Source organism: Gekko japonicus, unplaced genomic scaffold, assembly GCF_001447785.1.
Source record: "Gekko japonicus isolate JY-2015 unplaced genomic scaffold, Gekko_japonicus_V1.1 scaffold144, whole genome shotgun sequence".
Lineage (NCBI taxonomy): Eukaryota > Metazoa > Chordata > Lepidosauria > Squamata > Gekkonidae > Gekko > Gekko japonicus.
The window spans coordinates 1,475,028-1,491,596 of NW_015162478.1; positions in this window are offsets into that span (position 1 = coordinate 1,475,028).

A 16,569-nucleotide genomic window follows, 5' to 3' on the forward strand; every position below is an offset into this window, starting at 1 on the left:
CTGAAATTAAACCCGGCAAAGACGGAGGTCCTGGGGCTGGGTCGGACCGGTCCGGGGTTAGGGCTCCCGCTCCCGACCTTCGACGGGGCGCCATTGGTGCCGGAGGTTAGGAGTTTGGGGGTGCTCCTGGACTCCATGTTAACTATGGAAGCCCAGGTAGCAGCCACTGCCAAGTCGGCATTCTACCATCTTCGGCTGGTGCGGCAGTTGGTCCCCTTCCTCGGCCGGGATGACCTAGCCACAGTGATCCATGCGACGGTCACCTCGAGGCTAGACTACTGTAACGCTCTCTACTTGGGGCTGCCTTTGTCGCAAATTCGGAAGCTGCAACTAGTGCAGAATGCTGCAGCCAGGCTGTTGATGGATCTTCCTAGACGGGATCACATCCAGCCTGTGCTGAAAGCGCTGCACTGGTTGCCAATAGCTTACCGGGTTCGCTTCAAAGTGCTGGTCGTTACCTTTAAAGCCCTATATGGCCAGGGACTAGCCTACCTAAGGGACCGCCTTGCCCCACATGTTCCCCCAAGGGCACTACGGTCAGGGACTCAACATCTACTGGCTGTTCCAGGTCCCCGTTCTATTAGACTCAGCATGACCAGGAACAGGGCGTTCTCGGTGGCGGCTCCTATCTGGTGGAATGAGCTCCCAGAGGAGATCAGGGCTCTGCGGGACCTAGCACAGTTCCGCAGGGCCTGCAAGACGGAGCTCTTCCGCCAGGCTTTTGAATAGGAGCCGCCACCACTAGTCCACCACTAGTCCACCAGCAGTCCATCATTAGTGCACTAGTGCACCACCATCGCACTAGCTACCATCTATCCCCCATATATGGACATCAAGATGGGGCATGCACATCTAGTTGCTGCATTATGGGCGAGAACGGGATGGTCAGGGATAGTCATCTTGCTTTTAGAAATTTTAGAATTTGTACAGATTGTATAATTTCCTAGGCATCAAAATCTGTTTTAAATAGGGCTGTAATTTAATATTTTGTATTGTTTTATGGTTTTATCTGGCAATATGCCCTGTAAGCCGCCCTGAGCCTCCGGGGAGGGCGGGATAAAAATGTGAATAATAAATAAAATAATAATAAATAAATAAATCATCAAGACCCAATTGCGGGAGTTCCCGCGCGCAGCATTAGGCCTGAGAACTAACGGTACTAATAAGCATAACAGGTAAAACTTACCACGACTCATCCGCGGGATAACCCAAGCAACGTCTCCAGTGGCTCCCCTCCTGCGGCCTTGAAAGATACGTGTTGCTGCGGCAAAGCAATTAAGCGCAAGGGAAGGAATGCGCATGAAAGTGAAAGCAGAAAAACATTTGGCAGCTTGCTGACAACACCCCTGCCTTAGAGCTCTTACCTCAGAGCCCCTCAGCGTGTTAAAGCCCTCACTAGTGTAGGCAATTTGATACTTCTGTTTCAGGATTCTTCAGTCAAACATTTTAGATAGGGAAAGTCAAAGTTAGTGGTGACCATGACATGACATGCTGTCACAACGGAAAGGCCATTGTCCAATATTTTTATAAAATTTCTTAACTGGTCAGTATTAGACAATTTATTACCCTGCTTTCCTCTCCACTGGGGACCCAAAGCAACTTACAAAAACACCTACGTATCATTTAAATAAACAGTGTAAATGAATGCAATTTAATTGGGGGAGGGGATGAAAAACACAAGGCCACATCTTGAACAGGCTCTGAATCCCATAAGGTAGCACACACAATAGCCATAGACCAAAAACCCTTCATCTTGTACCAAAAGGTTCATGTTTCAAAACCCTGTAGTCAAGGAGGAGACATATGCTCAACCAGATGTGGGCACGATGTTTCTCCAAACTCCCTCCTTTTGCTCAGACAAAGAAGGAATAAAATTAAGGAATGTGAGGAGGAGGTAAGCCCTGTATTTATTTGTTTTCTGTCAGAGTAAAAAAAAAAAAGAGGCATTCAGTGAAGCAGCTAGACAGGTGGGGGAGGGAGACTGTTGATCAAAATGTGAGGAAGGGGAGTTTGGGCAAGAAATTTCATGGTGGTACAAAGAGCCATCAAGTCGCAGCCAACTTGCGCCAACCCTGTAGGGTATTCAAGGCAAGAAACAGAGGTTGTTTGCCTGGACTTCTTTTGTGGTCTCCCATCCAAGTACTAACCAGGGCCAACCCTGCTTGGTTTCTGGGGTGCCAGGTAAATTTCTAGGGGGAAGGGGTTCCAAAAACGTGTTCCTGGGTTTTTGCTGCCATTTCATGTTGTAGATGCTGCTCATATCTAAGAACACTCTTAGCCATCTTTCCCAGGCCTTTGTTGACAGGCATGATTGCAGACATTTGTAGAGATCTATTCCCAGTCCTCCAAGATGCATATGAAACATTTTATCTACTAGACCTGAGTCTGTCATATAACAGTGTATTTCACAGAAAATAAATGATCTTTACCACACATCAATTAATGTTGTTGACAATGAACATATCATCCCTGCTAATCTCACAATAGCTTCCCCCCCAATTTCCTGGAGTTTGCCTCATATCTCTTTTACAGGATATTATGTTAGCTTGCAAAACTGAGAATGCAGTTATTAATATTAAACTGAATAGACAACCATCTTCTATAGAGATGAGTTAAAAGGAAACAAAATTCATCACCGGTACTCTGGTGATATCTCTCTGTCTTGATACCCTGCAGGACACATATTCAAAGTTCCTTCTCATCTGTTTAAATCGATCAATATGTTTTCTAAATGTTTTCATATTAGAATTAAACTGAGGTCCCATTGCTGTATGACAGCGCTGATGGAAACTACAGTTTTAAACAAAATCTCCTCATATTCATTTTTGATTTACTATACTTTTGTCCTACCTTTCTTTACAGAATTCAGGATAGTATACATAAGGTCTTCCTTATTTTTTTATCTTCACAACAATCTTGTGAAGGAGGCTACAATTTGAGCTTTTCAATGTATCTATGTGATCTTTCGATTTTCATGTGCTATGGTTTCAAGCTTTATCATTTTGATTACTGTCATTCTTGGATTTTTTTGTTTCATTTCTTTTATGCTTTATTCATTTTAACTTGAGTCAAGTCAAGTCAAGTCAGCCTTTATTGGCATAAAATATCAGTACCATTTATACATTTTAAAACCAGTTGAAAGCACACATATAAAAATCTAAAAGAACCTTAGACGCAGCTTTAAAGCCAAGGAGAGAAACTTAGCCACCTTCTCTGTAATGTCCGGGCTGAGATCACTTAAAAGTCTATGCACCTTAAGTGCATCAGAACAAGCACCCATACTGGTTAAAAGAGAATATAAATGTGTGATCCTTAGGTCCGTGTACAGATTACAGTGCAGGAGAACATGAGTGACAGATTCCACGCATTTCTTCCTACATGGGCAGTATCTGGCCAAATGAGAGACCTTGTTGAATCTGCCGAGTAAGATGGTGGATGGCATGGCATTACATCTGGCCAGGGTGAATGCTCTACGTTGTTGAGGGACCTGCAGAGAGGATAGATACACAGCCATCGTCCCTGTTGTTAGGGGAATCTCAAAATTCAGAGGAGAGCAGGTCTTATTAGCTAAACTATATAAATTTTGGCGCTCCGAGTCTAACAACCTGTTTTTAATCTGTGTAATCATTTTAACTCTACCTTTCTCTCCTAAGAAGAGCTTATGTTTACATCGTAAGCTCCTCTCTTCCAATTTATCCTCACAACAGCTCCGTAAGGTAGGTTAGGCTGACAGGGAGTGACTAGCCCAAGATCATCCAATAAGCTTCTGTGGCAGAGTAAGAATTCAGATCTGGGTCCCCCAGAGCCAGCGTGGTGTAGTGGTTAAGAGCAGCGGACTCTAATCTGGAGACGTGGGTTTGCTTCCCCACTCCTCCACATGAAGCCTGCTGGGTGACCTGGGACCAGTCACAGTTCTCTCAGAACTCTCTCACCTACCTCACAAGGTGCCCATTGTGGGGAGGGGAAGTGAAGGTGATTGAAAGCTTCTTTGAGCCTCCTTGAGGTAGAGAAAAGTGGGGTACAAAAGCCCTCTTCTTCATCATCATCCTAGTCTGACACTCTAATCACTACACCATACTGGCTCCCATACCTGGGACCAGTCACAGTTCTCTCAGAACTCTCTCACCTACCTCACAAGGTGCCCATTGTGGGGAGGGGAAGTGAAGGTGATTGAAAGCTTCTTTGAGCCTCCTTGAGGTAGAGAAAAGTGGCGTACAAAAGCCCTCTTCTTCATCATCATCCTAGTCTGACACTCTAACCACTACACTATACTGGCTCTCTATCTTTTTCTGGCTTTTAAACACGATTGCAATGCTGTTTAAATGCAACAGCAGTAAAGACAGTTATCAGTTTTAACAGTAATATTTCCTTAGTATAAGCTAAGGGCACTGTGAGGAACTGCAGGAAACAATTTGGAAATCCCCCTCCCCTAAAATCTTACTTTTGTGGGATTTTATAAGCAGATTAATCCCCCTTCCTTTCTTTAATAGGCTCTCAACTGCTCTCAATATGTCGTGTTACTGGAACATACTCAGTCCTCAGGCTGTCTTTTTGTGTGTGCAAAGTCATATTTTCCTGCATATTTTGGGAGTGTCCTAAGTATGTAGAAATAACAGCCTTGTCTGTGGATGGCCTGGTTTTGCCACTTTTGTGACTGGCACAGACACCAGATACCTTAATAATGAAGTGGTGGTGGTGGTGGTGGGGAGATGACTATAATTTCATACCCAGAGGGAAGAACTCATGTCAGAACCTGAATTTTTAGATTCGAAACACTAAGTTCACTAAATCAACCATCCTAAGTGATCTTCATGGCTGAGTAGGAATTTGAACCCAGATTTCCTCAGTAAAAATTTAACATTCTATTCACTACACTTCAGCACCCCTACATTTTCTTTAGAAGAGCTGAAATTGCATGTGCAGTTAAATTGCTACAGAGATTCCTGCTGTAGATGTTCACGTGTACACCATCAGGATAAGGACTGATGAGGACAATACCCAATGATCTCTGAGCCTCAGCAAACACCTGGTCCTGCCCATGTCTGATGCCTGCCAAGGTTAACAAACCAACCAACCTTGGATTTATCTCATGTGTTATAGTATTTCTTGCATTCTTGTCACAGAAATCAACTTTCTTTTTCTTTTTCTTTTTCTTTTAATGGGTCTCCTGTCTGCACCCATCTAGTGACTGGGCCCCTGAGACGACACCAGAGTTTTTCCTTCCTTCTGTTGTTTTGCTTTTCTGTCACAAGGAGGTTTCTGCCACTTCCTGTTTTATGGTACAGCCTGTCCTCCTTGAAAGCTGGCCAAACCCAGCTGATACCTGCCACGCATGAGGATTTTTCTGTTATATGTAATCTTTTATTCTGTTTCCCTAACAAACCCGTCGTTGCTGCCTCATCCAATAAGCTGAAGACAGACGTATTATATACATGAAGGAAAGCAAGAAATCCAGTGTAAGGTATGGTATTGCAGTGTCATTCCTAAAAATGCCACTGGTTGAAATCCTAGTAACAGGACAATGTCTCATCATCTTCCCCCTTCCCCACCATAAGCAGGCAAATGGGAACCCTATGGTCCTCCCATCACCCCATCTCATCTCTCAGGTCCATGACTGGCAGCTCTAGCTAAAGGTCTTCCTTATTTCTGAGGTTGCCGTAAGACTGAGAGAAAGCAGCAAATCAAAGTGTCTTTATGTAATCTAGAAGATTATGGGCTGCTATGTGGAAACCACAGTTGGAATAATAACTCCTTCTAATAGCAAACTTGATGGCAGTGAGCAAAGAAATGAGGCCAACCACAGACAAGGTAGGGTTTTTTGCTCACTTGGGAGAGGCAGTCTGTAATTAAAACTAAAACAACAACACTTTCCTACCTCCCTCTTCAAATGACCATGGCCATTGCGCAGCAGTGGAAGGACATTCGGAATCATTTATCCGGCATGGTTCCTCATACACCTTGTTGCCCATAATTCCTTCTAACCAACAGCCTCAGTAGAGCAAGAAACCAACATCTGATCTGAATGTTCCTGCTTTGAGTTTTATGGTACCTGACATCAACAGAGTAGACATAGACTAAAGTAGCTTGGGGATCCCCAATCTTGTTAAGCTTGTGGGCACATTTAGAGTTTTAAGGATGGGAAATGGGTGCCACTGCAAAATGGCTGCCAGAGTGTCACCAACCACAAAATGGCTGCCAGGGAGACAGTGGCCGATCACAAAATGTGGGAGCCAAGCACCCTCCTAAGATGGAGTCAACAACTTCCCAACAGGAAAAATAAAGATGATGCCTTTTGGGTTCTTCTGTAAAGCTCTCCTGCTCCAAAGAGGTGGAAGAAAACCAGTTTGCTTTATGTAAAAGCTGTTTCCTCAATGAAACAAGCAGGTGTTAGGAAACTCATTGGTGGGTACCTGTGGGGCTCACAGGTGCCTCATTGGGGATCACTAATTCCAGCTGAAATAGAGCAGAGAAGCTTTTAAAACAGATGTTGTGTCTGTATGGTAATTTAAAAACACGCTTGCACTTGAGGTGCCACCAGGTGCTGGTGGAGGTGCCACCAGGTGCTGTTGCAAATGGAGGTCACAGTCACACCCCAGAGCCAGCCAGTCATTTTATCTGTGTAGTAGGGTCTGCAAGAAAAGTGTTCTTAAATAAAAGTTGTTTACCATTTCCTCTGTCTAAACAAGGTTCCCTTTATAAATATTCAGGCCGTAGGTTGTATCTGCCAAATTAAAACACAGAAGACACAAACACTTAGAAGGAAAACCCACATCCCGTTATTATTGTTATAATAATTACTTGCTGTCGGGAATTGTCTGCTGCTTTAAAAGAAAGTGCTTGTCTCAACTGGGGAATAAAACCCAGGGCTGACACTGCATGCCTCCCTTCCCCAACTGCCACACCCAAATGCTGATTCATCATTTGACTGGCACAAAGCCCTCATCCTGTTGCTCATAGCCTGATGAATATTTTAGACATAAGTGAAGTGATGTTGTACATAAAACACATACACACACTTAAGAAAAATGTAAGGATTTAAACCTGTGACAATCTGATTTAATGGGAAAGCTTTTTTGGAGGGTGTTTGGAGGAGACCTGTGACAATCTGATTTAATGGGAAAGGTTTTTTAGAGGGTATTTTAAATTAAATTAAATTAAATTAAACAGCTGTATTATCATGGAGGTGTGCTGTTTCTCTAATTGTTTTCTGCTACAGTCAGAGGTGGTTGGTTCTAGTGGTTGAGGTCAGCTTTGTACTGCGCCCCTCCCCCCTCTCAAGAATCACTCATGCAACTGATCAGAACTCAAGCATGGCTCCTCCTCTGTGAATGGAGTATAGTGTCTAGAATGGAAGAAGTGTCCATCTTGTATGAATAAAATATCTCCACGCTCCAACAACCATGTGAGCAAATGGTTTCCATGGGCAGTTATTTGTAGAGCAAAGTGACTGCATGGGCTTCAGAAACAGGCATTGTTATGCTTCAGGAGATCATGCCTCCAGCAATCCTGGGGGCTGCCAAGCTACCTTTGCTCCTGCTGCCTTTTCTGGCCTCTTCCCTGCCACCATCCCCTGTGGCCGCTCTGCTCTTACAGCATGCTTTGGCCTCCCCTGCTGCATTGGTCCCTTGCAGGGCTCTTCTTTCCGCAGGTGGCCCTGGGACACCTCTGACCGAGTTGATAAAGTGTAGGGGTGGAGGTGCCACCTCTGGCAGTAGGTTTGGTTGAGAGAGAGTGACTGGCCCAAGGTCATCCAACCAGTTTCCATGACTGAGTGGAGATTCCAATCTACTCAGAATTTTAATTGGGTCTACTCAATGGGGCTTACTCCCAGGAAAGTATTCTTAGGATTGCCCTGTTTGTTTTTATTTCCTTATTCTTAGGAGTTTATTATTTTTTAAAAACATGTTGAATTTCTTAAAAAGTGTAACCATCCATTTCAAATGTCACACATTTCAAATGTCTTAAAATACAGGGGGGAAATCCATTTTTTAAAAAATATCCAATGGAAAGGGCCAGACAATGCAAGACAATCACTCAACACTTTAGGGCTAAAACAACATCCAGCAGTACCAAATGAACAAAAGCACTAACCTTTCTACAAGAATTAATTATAAAATTACTCTGCATAGCTGTCATTCTCACAAAATAGATCGTTTTTATTGCTTTACCTAAATTTGATATTTTCATTAACATTAACAGCTTTTGAACTTGCTACTTTTCAGTTCTGAACAACTATTTAGAATTACTCTGGTAACTGATCATCACATAACTTCACATCTCCTTTCCTATTTGGGATATTGTCTAACCATTTAAGATCCATCCAACCGGTGAGATAGTCCTGCTGCACAAGATATCCATCTATTACCGTAACCTACTCTGAGAGTTTGTATCACAAAGGATTCTCAGGGTTTTGATGACTGACTTTGGGCTGTGTCATGTGGTGACACATTCTTTTAAAAACCCTGCTATTGTGGCTGCTAAGACAGCACAGCAGCAACAAGGCTTCCAAGAGGCAGGTCTCTCCACATTTTCCCCACCCCAAGCCCCATACTTGCCATTACCACCACCCCAAACCACCAGGAGGATTTTTGGTGACTAGGGATGGGCACAAACAGGGAAAATGCAGTTCGTGACAGTTTGAGGTTCGTGGCATGCCCATTTCGTGAGCCACGAACCATCACAAACTTTTAGGCTCCAAACAAACTGGTTCAGTCTGAGATGCAGTAGAACACTCCCCTGGCATGCTAGAGATACCAAACTCACAGGAGATCTCCAGCTGACTCCCCTCTACCTGCCCTTCCATTTCGGTGAGGATTGGATTTACGGGGTCCAATATACGGCCTCCCAAAGAAGGTGCCCTCAGGAAAGTGCTTTCAAGGAAAATGACAGGTGCAGATTCAGGAAGTTCAAGAGTGTATTGAACAGATCTTGTGGAAACTAGAGACATCAAACTTACAGACAACCTCTCCCTCATGCTCCTCTACATGTCCTCCAAGTTATGTGCAGATTGGACTTATGTGTTCCAAGTTTTTCCCCCCCCCCCAGATGCCCACAGGAAAGTGCTTTTGGGGGAAATGTCAGGCACAGGTTCCAAAGTGCATAGAGCGGATCCCCTGCAAGCTGCAGACACAAAACACAGGGAACCTCACCCTGCTTTTGAAATTTGGTAAACATTTTCATTGACCTGAGACAGTCTGTCTGGAAATGTATTCATCACAAGCTACTTGAAAGTTCATGGAAATTTCATGCTGGTTGACCTGCCACAAATTTCAGTTCACAAGCCATGAACCAGCCAAAATTCATCATGAACTTTAGCTTGTGAGCCGGTTCGTGCCCATCTCTATTGGTGACCCCCCCCCCCCCCCCGGTAATTGATATAGCAATATACCCTTGTGTAGGTACTCATGTATAAAGCTGCACCAATTTCCACTAATTCCCCCACATGTACGTACACGTGTTTTCCAAAGAGGGAGGTAGAAGCGCAGCCTGCCATAAGTCCTTGAATTCCCTGTCACCCAGGCAAGTGGGTGAGCCTCGTCTGGGCTTCCCCAGGCGGGCTTTGCTTCTTGCAGGTCTGCAAAGTTGTAGCGCTCCGGAGAGGTGAGCTTGCCAGGCTGGGGAAAACCAGGGAAGGAGTGCAGAGGCAAAGTTCGCCTGGCCAAAATGTTAGTGAGAGGCCAACAGGATTTGCATGCCAATCAGGCCTGATGGGTTAACTGCTGGTTTCTCGACAGGCAGAGCTGGGGGAAGAGCCAGCCTTGCAAAGATTTTCCTGCTTTTCTCTGGATGGCCGTTGGGCTGCTTTTCTTGCACTCTTTGCTCCCTCCCTCAATATCTCCCAACTACTTTCAGACTGCTTCCAAAATGTTAAAGGGCGTGGGTGGGGGTCTTGAGGTATCACTCTAAAGTGCGCTTAGGAGAAGCTGTCAGTCCGGCAGGCAGGTACTTAACCTCTCCTCGTCTCCCTCTCCCCTGTTTTGGAGGAGGGAATGAGGGCTCTACCTGGAATTAATCACAACAAATCCCAGCATCCCCCCTCCTCCTCCTCTCCTGGATCCCCCCCCCCATCAACCTCCTTCCCTTCCTTCCTTTCCTGGCGAGAGCTGCAAAGGGAAGAGAGAAAGTGGGCTGCCCAGGCCCCTGTGACATGTGAAGGGTTAAGTGTCTGGCCTGTGCCCCTCTCCCATGCCAATGTAATAAACCTGAAACATTCTTTTTTATCCCCCACCCCTCGCCATCCTATCCCCCCTCCATTCATTGCCCCCCCCGAAAATCATCTAGAAGAGAAGAAGAGAAGAGATTGGATTTATACCCCGCCCTTCACTTGGAGTCTCAGAGCGGCTTACAAACTCCTTTCCCTTCCCCTCCCCACAACAGACACCCTGTGAGGTGGGTGGGGCTGAGAGAACTCTGACACAAACTGCTCTTTTTCAAGGACAGCTGTGCCAGAGCTTGTGACTGACCCAAGTTCACATCAGCAGGTGCAAGTGGAGGAGTGGGGAATCAAACCGGGTTCTCCCAGATTAGAGTCCGCACACTTAACCACTACACCAAACTGGCTCTAGCTATGGGGCTGTACTATTCTGTTGTATATTGATATGTTATTTACCAGGAAAAAACCACACCTTGAAAATGCCCTCTCATGGTAGCGGGGATGGCTGTCACAGGAACAGTGGCGGGGGGAAATGGCTGCTGTGGGGACGGGACCCCTCTGGATTCTGAACACTTTTACTACACTACTGTGTAGAGTTACTCTTGTATAAACCAACTGATTTCAGTGAGGCCTAAAGTGACCTGACTTGGATAGCTCAGGGTAGCCTGATCTTGTCAGACTGTGCTTGCTAACTAGGGTCAACCCTGGTTAGTCCTTGGGTGAGAGACTACCAAGGAAGTCCAGGATTGCTACACAGAGGAAAACAATAACAAATGACCTCTGTTTGTCTCTTGCCTTGAAAAACCCTAGGGGGTCTCCATAAGTCGGTTGCAACTTGATAACAACAAACAAATGAAGAAAAAGACTGAGTAATTCTGCACAGGATTGCACTGTTTGTCTCTTATGCCTTATGAGTTGGATTCTTTTATTCCTTAACGTTCCAAACATTTCTTTAAATCTTTTTTTTAAATAAAAAAGACTGCTGTAGGTGAAAATTATCATGTCAGATCAGACAGACACAATAATTGATATTCAGAAATGCTCACAATGATTCTGTCTTTAAAAAATTATTATCACACTGTAATGAGCAAATCTTAAAACCAAAAGCCAAAGGAAGTACAAAGGAAGGACATGTTTTCTCCAAGTGCAGCTCTGACGTTGCAGGCTGCTTATATTTCTGGCTTCCCTGCTAGCTTGAAACCCACTCTGTGTGCTGATTGCTGGCTTATTGACTTTCAAGTAAGATGACTCAAACTTCACAAAATTGCATTGGCGGCTGGCTATCTCAGGGTTTCCCCCCCCCCACTTAAAGTTTAATCCATCTTTGCAAGTGACTTCTCAATGCTCACCCCTTTTCTTCTCCTCTTGCCATATTTGGGGAAGCTCAAGTTGGGTTTAGGCTGAACCTGGCAACTGGTGGGAGGGTTGGGGGCAGTGTTCCCTCTAAGCTGAGGTAGTGTGGGCTAGCTCAGAGTTTTTCTAGCCTCCAGCTCACACATTTTTTGTCTTAGCTCAAGAAGGGGTTGCGTGGCATTGGTGATGTTGCTACATCACTTCTGGATAAAACCTGGAAGTGACATAGGGTAGCTCTAGGAATCTCCAGAAACTGTGCCATAGAATTTCTGGCAATTTCTAGAGCAACCCTATGTCCTTTCTGGGTTTTCCTTGGAACTGACATAGCAACGTTGATGACATGGCTAGTTTTTAAAAACAAATTTCTCCTGCTGCCGCTTGAAGCAGTGGCAGGCAAAGAGGCTGCCAGCAGGAGACCTCCCACCATAGCAGGAGGTCTGGCAGCCTTACATAGGATCCTAGGAATTTCTTACTCAAAGCTCCCAGACAGTTAACTCTTCTGCAACATTTCCTGAAATGGCCCCATGGAATTGTTTTTTGCCCTATTGGGGCAATGCTAAAGCCAACATGTAGAATGGATGTATATTTTTTTTAATTTTAATTTAAACAGCATTCAAGATCATTCAATAAAAGTTAGGCGATAGTACAGAAATCAACACTTGTAAGCATCTCGAACACGACTGTGAAGATGCCACTGTTGTGGTGGAAATGACATACTCTTATGTTAGTATAACGTTATGGTATTTAGAGTTACATGAAAGAGAAGTATTTTCAGCTACAAGAAAAGAAGAAGATATTGGATTTATACCCCACCCTTCACTACCCAAAGGAGTCTCAGAGCGGCTTACAAACTCCTTTTCCCTTCCCCTCACCACAACAGACACCCTGTGAGGTAGGTGGGGCTGAGAGAGCTCTTGACAGAAACTGCTCTTTTTCAAGGACAGCTCTGACAGAACTATGGCTTGCCCAAAGTCATCCAGCAGGTGCAAGTGGAGGAGTGGGGAATCAAACTCGGTTCTCCCAGATTAGAGTCCACACACTTAACCACTACACCAAACTGGCTCTCAAGAGCTAAATTGTAATCCTGGAGGACTACCTATGTCCTTAGTAACTTTCTGTAGCTAAATTCTTGACCAACTGGTACATTAGCCTAAAGCTAGTAGCTTAAATTTTGTCTCTGTTATGGATTCCCATTCGAGTTTATCTACGTCTAGTTTTTCTAGAATCGGGTACCATATATCCACTCGTACCCACGTTTCTCTTTCAGCTGGGTCTGTGGTAGTACTCATATTGAATTTCTCTAACAGAAAGTATCCCCATATCTTGTGCAGCCATTGTTGGGTTGCAGGGGGAATGGTGGATTTCCACTGTTGAGCTATTGTTAAGAATGGATGTATGTTGCCCCAATGGGGCAAATGTAACTCCACATTTTAGAGTTTTAGGTCCGGTAAATGGCTTAGAGGGAACGAATTAAATAGGATGGCCAGCATGCTGGCAGGGGCAGACCACTTCCTGCTCCCAGCTCTTGCTTCTTGCTGCCACAATAATCCATAACATTTCTGCAGCCCAAAAAGTTGTCTTTTATTTGGAAGTGGCAAAAATGAAGTCTCATGATAAATAATAATAATAATAAGATATTGGGTTTATAACCTGCCCTTCACTACCCAAAGGTGTCTCAGAGCAGCTTACACCCTCCTTTCCCTTCCCTTCCCCACAACAGACACCCCGTGAGATAGGTGGGGCTGAGAGAGCTCTGACAGAAACTGCTCTTTTTCAAGGACAGCTGTGCCAGAATTATGGCTTGCCCAAGGTCATCCTGCCAGGTGCAAGTGGAGGAGTGGGGAATCAAACCCGGCTCTCCCAGATTAGAGTCCGCGCACTTAACCACTACACCAAACTGGCATACACTGTGCAAGTGTTTTAGTGCATCTATGGATGGTTTACATTTGGATTCCTGGCAACAGTCCATCTCTAACATTTCGCCTTTCTATCAAGCATCTCTGAAAAAACTAGTCCCATTAAAAAAAAACCCACCACACCAACAACTTTGTGTGTCATTCCCTTCACATCCTGGTTATTCTAGCAGCCCACCTATCCCTCCAATGTTAACTTCAGGTCAAAATAAACATTAAGTTCTTCCATGGCATACTCCACGTATGGCTCCAAAATGGGGCAAACAACTCCCCCTGAGGCCGTTTTGGCTTGAGGAAAGCAGCAAGGGGAGAGAGGCCCCTGTCACCCTCTGAAAAGGAGTTTCCTGCAGCTGCTTGTGTGGCTGCAAGGAAAGCACATGATGTCCGGAGGACCAGTCCAGACCCAACTCATTAAAAAATTTAGTTTCACTCTAGAGCCATCAATTGCAGCCCCCTGATGTAAGTGGAAGGGGGAAATCCCACCGCAGGGATTTCATTCTTTTCATCCTTGGTCTGGCTCATTTTACTGAACCGAACAGCTATCATATCATGACCTCCTTTTTAAAAAAAACCCCTCACTGTGATTGTAAAGCAAAGTACTTCCTTATGATAGCACATTAATGTTTTATAGCTGTTTCATTTAAATTTAGCTTCTGCCATAGATTAAGTGAAAGGCAGAAGCAGTGCAAAAAGGTTGTTTTGACACTTTTGGAACCAAGCAGGAAAATAACACTGAAGGCTTCTTATCTTGCTCAAGTACATTTCAGCAATTTCAATCTTTCCTTTAGAATGAAGTCATTGCAGCCGGGGAGTAAATAGTGCGTGCAGGTAAAATTTTTACTATACCTGTATATTGATACAGAAGACATTGTTGTTACAGGAAATATGAAACACCTGCCAAAACATAGGAAATTCCTAATTTCCTCTCTGTTTTCCACCAGGAAAAGAACTCTGTCACCGGGAAATAAAAATTTGGAGAGTTATAGAATTTAGGGTGCTGCAAAGTTTTTACCGCTCTTTCACAGACAGAAGGCAGGGTTCAAGTTCAAGTTCAAGTTTATTTATACGGTCAAGCAACCAGCCAATATAAAACATTACCTAGAGGAATAATAATGTAAGATACACTATAAATACATAAAATTCAGATGGATATATAAAAGAACATTAAAACGAATACAGTATATCATTAAAACTATACAACACAATGCTAATTTGTCATCAACTTGCTATCTAAGGTACAAGCTTCCTCTTTTTAAGGGCCAGGAAGCAAAATTTTGCCACCGCTAAAGATATCCTCTCTTTCCGGCCTTCCAGCAAAAAAATTAAAATCCTCAATTCCGCAAATTTCAACTGGACATCCAAGGGTTTAAATTTGGACAACAATGGGAAAATTAACAGCTGTCTCTCCCTAGCATAAAAATCACAATGTAACAGAATATGTGATACTGACTCTATATCAGAATTTGTACATGGGCAGCATCTTTGGGAGATAGGCCAACGCAAAAACCTTCCTCGTAACAGATTAGAGGGTAGGGCATCAAAACGTGCTCTGGAGAAAGCCCATCTATAGCCGTCGTATGTGATGTTAGAAAGATATGGAGCGGGAGCAAAACCTGTCCAGGATTTTAAGACTCCATATCTTGAGGGTAAGAGCGCTTCTTCTGTCTGAGCCTCTATATCTATTAGGCATTGGGTTACCATAGATTTAGCTTTAGTCAATCCTAGCTCCAACAGACTTGCAGGATGAAGCCCAATTGAACCGAGTTTGGCTAATATTTTAGAGGACCAATCAGGGTATGGAGTGGCAGCAAGTAAAGATGGAATTAGACCTGTAGGCTTCAAGTGCGTTCTTAACCAATAAAAAATCGAAGCTATCCAGATTTTCGTTTCCATTTTTGTCACCCCAATCTCCTGCCTAAGAACTACATTCGCTGTACATTTAGGCGCATTAAATAATGCTCTAATAAATTTAGATTGAACTTTTTCCAGGTCCTTAAAGTTATTATCACTTATTGTAATTACTTGCATACCATATGTGAGTTGGGTTAATACCTTTGCATCAAATAATTTCAAAGCCACTAAAATTACACCTTGGCCCTCCTTTCTAAAAAAACTAATAATAGCATTAACATTTCTCTCAGCAGAGCAGATTGTAGAGGCTATATGTGCTGAGGAGCTGCCATTGTAGCTGAAAATTATCCCTAAATACTTATATGTTTTTACTTGCTCTATAAGTTGTCAATTTATTCTCCAAGAATCTTTCTTATATACCCTGTTAAAATGAATAATCTTAGTTTTGGAATAGTTGATCGTTAATAATTCCTCGTTACATTTCTTCCTAAAAACTCTTAGGGCCCGTTTAAGACCAACTCTAGTTTGGGACAGTAAGATAGCATCATCCGCGTACATCAGTATTGGAACCGCCTCTCCACCTGAGAAATTAGGGGCGTGAACGTCTACCCCATGTAGAGACTGAATAAGGGAATTAACATATATATTAACAAGGAGGGGGCAAGTAAACAACCCTGTCTTACTCCCTTCCGAGAGGGAATAGATTTTGATAGCATTCCTTCACCATTACATCTGATTTGTAGTTGCGTATTCTCATGAACTTTAATCATCAGATGCAGGAGTCTTTTATCTATGGTTGAACAGTTCAATTTTGCCCAAAGTCTTCCCCGCGATACAGAGTCAAAGGCTGCCTTCAAATCCACGAAGGCGACAAAAAGAGATTTCTTGGAAACTCTCACATATTTTTGAATAAAATAGTCTAGAACAAGACAGTGATCAAGAGTTGATCGACTATGTGTGAAGCCCGCCTGTTCTTTGCTTAGATAATTATCATGTTCAAGCCAGTTATGTAATTTAATCTGCAGATGTCTCGAGTACAGTTTTCCGATGGTGTTTAAAAGACTAATTGGATGATAATTACTAGGGTCAGATCTGATACCTTTCTTATATATATAAGATTAATAATTGCAAGTCCCCAGTCTGTTGGAATCTGAGCAGTGTAGTCAATATACGTAAAACGTCTGGCCAATAGCGGTGACCACCAGTCAGCGTTGCTCTTGAGGAGGTCTGGAGGAATAAAGTCACTACCAGGAGCCTTCCCATTCTTTAACTGCTTAATCATTAGGGTAATCTCTTCCG